The following is a 4,995-nucleotide window of genomic DNA, read 5'->3' as shown; positions in this document are numbered from 1 at the left end:
TTCACTTATATAGCGATCGTTTACATCTTCAATTAGTCAAAGGAGCAAGAAAGAATATCTACATTTAGAACACAGAAATGTGCATAATATGTATATAATATACAAGCAAAATATAATTAGATTCAGTATTATGTTTCGAGGAAAATAAATTATTTCTCTCTTTCTTTCATTGCACAGAGAGACACTTGAGAGCATAATGCACGACAGCGGATGTATGAAATTAAATTTCTAATTAAAATTCGTTGCATTCCGAAATTAGAAAAATAAGAAAAGAAATTTGTATTACTCGTTTTGCAACTAGAACTCATTTTTGTTTACGTCATTTTAACTCTTTAACTAGAAATTAGACATACATTTTAATTTATTAATCTTATATGCTTAATTTATAAATATAACAATATAATTATTTATAATTTTTGAATATAAATTTATCTTACATGAATTCTATTCATATTTAAAATTCGAAGATTAGGCTCCAATGGAAATCCACGAATATAAAAAACGGGCTAATTAAGAACCAAGCGCGGTAAATGATGCTAGAAAGTTTTATTTTTATTTCTATTTTACATATCTTCCAACCTTGACTGTGCGCCTTGACTAAATTTGTCGGCGGGTAAAGGTTGGAAGATATGTAAAATAGAGATAAAAGTTAAACTTTCGTGGATTATTTACCGCGCTTGGTTCTTAGTTAGCCCGTTTTCTATATTCGTCTATTCATATTTTTTAAAAGATCTAATGCGTGTTACAGTGCAATGGATTAAGAAATTAAAATTCTTTACAGTTATTTAGATAAGTTAAATCGTATCGTTTTAATTACGGGAAGGAAGGGGCCATTGTTCTAACAATAAACTGTGTTTCAAGTCCGAAAGTGATCAGCGCGCAGTTTAATAAGTTGAAATTTATATTGAGCTACCAAAGACCTCTCTAAGCTCGGACCGAAAATGGCATTTATTCTAATTTAATTGTATTTGATTGTTCCGTGTTATTTGTCGTGTTACATAACACATTACATTAAACATTGTTGCATTTGTCTTATCTTACACGTGACAGTGCATCTACGTAATTTGTAGATACGGGTCTCTCTTCGGTGGACGAGGCTTCGGGTTCATCAACGTTTACTAACATCGCGATGGCGAGCACTTGCAACGATGACGCTGTGCCTCATGTTCCACAAGAGCTGACTGAAGAGGATAAAAGATATGCAGCAGCAAATTTTAACGAGACCGACGAAACGAGAGAGAACGCTGTCGCGGAGATCAAACGCTGGATCGAGGACGAACTGCGCATACAAATCGGTAAAAATGACATCAACGATCCTACGGGCGTGTTGAAATTCAATTACGGCTCGTTACTTCGACAATACAACTCATTCATCTTTAATTGACGTTGACATGATATTACACCGATACACGTCAGAATGTTTAGCTCTTTGAATTCATTCTTGATCGTGTAAAAGAAAAGAAAAACAAAAAATAATGTAACAAATTGTGTCTAACAATGAAGAGAAAATCGAAAATAATCTGAAAGTTTCGGCAAATAATAATAAATGATGAAAAATAGTAACTCGATAAAAGACCTACATGACAAAGTTCGTTATCGTACTATTGCCATTTTGCCATTTTGTAAGCCAAAATGTTTTTCAAATCTTTATTTAAATTCTCTTCTATTAATTAAAAATCCCCATCTTATCTGGTGGCACGCATTTATAAAATATAATTTATAATACCTGATTTAGCACTGTTTCAATTATAGCCTTTTAGTTAAAGGAACTCTTTATAATACCTGATTTAGCACTGTTTCAATTATAGCCTTTTAGTTAAAGGAACTCTTTAATGTGTACACAGATGACTTTCTCATCCTGCGATTTCTGAGAGTATGTAAGTTTAATCTTGAGAAAACTAAGATCAGGATACGAAATTATTATAAGCAACGATCCAATTTACCAGAATGATACTTGAATAGAGATCCGTTTCGACCAGAACTGCAGGAACTGCTTGATTTGGGGTAACAAACAGTATTTCGGATAATTAATCTAATTTTGTTTTTCATTATTTTTTAATCTGCTTTATCTATTTCGGATACATAACAGAACCCTTCACTAATTGCAGCTTTAATTTTAAAAATAACATCTTGCATAAAATTAAAGGTAAATTATTGGTAACTTTCTTTTTTGTTTCGATTATATTCTAACAATAAGAAAAATATTTTATTGAAAATTTTCGAAAATACTAAATGCATTATTAAAATTAAAATAAATTTTGATTTTTTCGAAGTATTCTGAATTATTTTGTTCATTTTTAGAATATGTTTGCCCCTGCGGAAGCCAGATGGTCAAGGAAGGTTGATATTTATTATGCGCATTACTTTGCATTGTTAATATATTAATATATTAACAATACGCAACCGTACATTGTTGCTGCGGGATAATACTTCATTGCCACTTCTATCGCTATCATACCAATCTAAAAAGATCGCCCTCGAAGAAATAATTAATGATTGATAATTAGAAATACTTCATCGCGACGACAATTGGCCATAAATTTTTCGAACATTATAGTATTTCAATATTTTACCTTAAATATATCCGACTCTTGGTGTCTTCTCGGATCATGCAAAGTGATGCACATAATAAATATCAACCTTCCTTGACCATCTGGCTTCCGCAGGGGCAAACATATTCTAAAAATGAACAAAATATTTCAGAATACTTCGAAAAAATCAAAATTTATTTTAATTTTAATAATGCATTTAGTATTTTCGAAAATTTTCAATAAAATATTTTTCTTATTGTTAGAATATAATCGAAACAAAAAAGAAAGTTACCAATAATTTACCTTTAATTTTATGCAAGATGTTATTTTTAAAATTAAAGCTGCAATTAGTGAAGGGTTCTGTTATGTATCCGAAATAGATAAAGCAGATTAAAAAATAATGAAAAACAAAATTAGATTAATTATCCGAAATACTGTTTGTTACCCCAAATCAAGCAGTTCCTGCAGTTCTGGTCGAAACGGATCTCTATTCAAGTATCATTCTGGTAAATTGGATCGTTGCTTATAATAATTTCGTATCCTGATCTTAGTTTTCTCAAGATTAAACTTACATACTCTCAGAAATCGCAGGATGAGAAAGTCATCTGTGTACACATTAAAGAGTTCCTTTAACTAAAAGGCTATAATTGAAACAGTGCTAAATCAGGTATTATAAAGAGTTCCTTTAACTAAAAGGCTATAATTGAAACAGTGCTAAATCAGGTATTATAAATTATATTTTATAAATGCGTGCCACCAGATAAGATGGGGATTTTTAATTAATAGAAGATTTAAATAAAGATTTGAAAAACATTTTGGCTTACAAAATGGCAAAATGGCAATAGTACGATAACGAACTTTGTCATGTAGGTCTTTTATCGAGTTACTATTTTTCATCATTTATTATTATTTGCCGAAACTTTCAGATTATTTTCGATTTTCTCTTCATTGTTAGACACAATTTGTTACATTATTTTTTGTTTTTCTTTTCTTTTACACGATCAAGAATGAATTCAAAGAGCTAAACATTCTGACGTGTATCGGTGTAATGTCATGTCAACGTCAATTAAAGATGAATGAGTTGTATTGTCGAAGTAACGAGCCGTAATTGAATTTCAACACGCCCGTAGGATCGTTGATGTCATTTTTACCGATTTGTATGCGCAGTTCGTCCTCGATCCAGCGTTTGATCTCCGCGACAGCGTTCTCTCTCGTTTCGTCGGTCTCGTTAAAATTTGCTGCTGCATATCTTTTATCCTCTTCAGTCAGCTCTTGTGGAACATGAGGCACAGCGTCATCGTTGCAAGTGCTCGCCATCGCGATGTTAGTAAACGTTGATGAACCCGAAGCCTCGTCCACCGAAGAGAGACCCGTATCTACAAATTACGTAGATGCACTGTCACGTGTAAAATAAGACAAATAGCAAATGCAACAATGTTTAATGTAATGTGTTATGTAACACGACAAATAACACGGAACAATCAAATACAATTAAATTAGAATAAATGCCATTTTCGGTCCGAGCTTAGAGAGGTCTTTGGTAGCTTAATATAAATTTCAACTTATTAAACTGCGCGCTGATCACTTTCGGACTTGAAACACAGTTTATTGTTAGAACAATGGCCCCTTCCTTCCCGTAATTAAAACGATACGATTTAACTTATCTAAATAACTGTAAAGAATTTTAATTTCTTAATCCATTGCACTGTAACACGCATTAGATCTTTTAAAAAATATGAATAGACGAATATAGAAAACGGGCTAACTAAGAACCAAGCGCGGTAAATAATCCACGAAAGTTTAACTTTTATCTCTATTTTACATATCTTCCAACCTTTACCCGCCGACAAATTTAGTCAAGGCGCACAGTCAAGGTTGGAAGATATGTAAAATAGAAATAAAAATAAAACTTTCTAGCATCATTTACCGCGCTTGGTTCTTAATTAGCCCGTTTTTTATATTCGTGGATTTCCATTGGAGCCTAATCTTCGAATTTTAAATATGAATAGAATTCATGTAAGATAAATTTATATTCAAAAATTATAAATAATTATATTGTTATATTTATAAATTAAGCATATAAGATTAATAAATTAAAATGTATGTCTAATTTCTAGTTAAAGAGTTAAAATGACGTAAACAAAAATGAGTTCTAGTTGCAAAACGAGTAATACAAATTTCTTTTCTTATTTTTCTAATTTCGGAATGCAACGAATTTTAATTAGAAATTTAATTTCATACATCCGCTGTCGTGCATTATGCTCTCAAGTGTCTCTCTGTGCAATGAAAGAAAGAGAGAAATAATTTATTTTCCTCGAAACATAAAACTGAATCTAATTATATTTTGCTTGTATATTATATACATATTATGCACATTTCTGTGTTCTAAATGTAGATATTCTTTCTTGCTCCTTTGACTAATTGAAGATGTAAACGATCGCTATATAAGTGAAAAACATCTTGA

General features: G+C 31.3%; 1 long non-coding RNA gene and 1 pseudogene across 1 annotated transcript; one reads left to right on the top strand and one right to left on the bottom strand.

Annotated features, from left to right (window-relative positions):
- Positions 1-834: 834 nt before the first annotated feature.
- On the top strand, positions 835-2,371 carry LOC139823802 (uncharacterized). The gene is made up of 3 exons (XR_011734879.1): positions 835-1,295; positions 1,845-2,004; positions 2,302-2,371. It is a non-coding gene; the product is annotated as an uncharacterized lncRNA (long non-coding RNA).
- LOC139823801 (retinol-binding protein pinta-like) lies at positions 2,004-3,967 on the bottom strand (annotated as a pseudogene).
- Between the last annotated feature and the right edge of the window lie 1,028 nt (positions 3,968-4,995).

Source organism: Temnothorax longispinosus, unplaced genomic scaffold (genome assembly GCF_030848805.1).
Source record: "Temnothorax longispinosus isolate EJ_2023e unplaced genomic scaffold, Tlon_JGU_v1 HiC_scaffold_184, whole genome shotgun sequence".
NCBI classification, from domain to species: Eukaryota; Metazoa; Arthropoda; class Insecta; order Hymenoptera; family Formicidae; genus Temnothorax; species Temnothorax longispinosus.
This window is presented reverse-complemented; position numbering and strand designations above follow the sequence as displayed.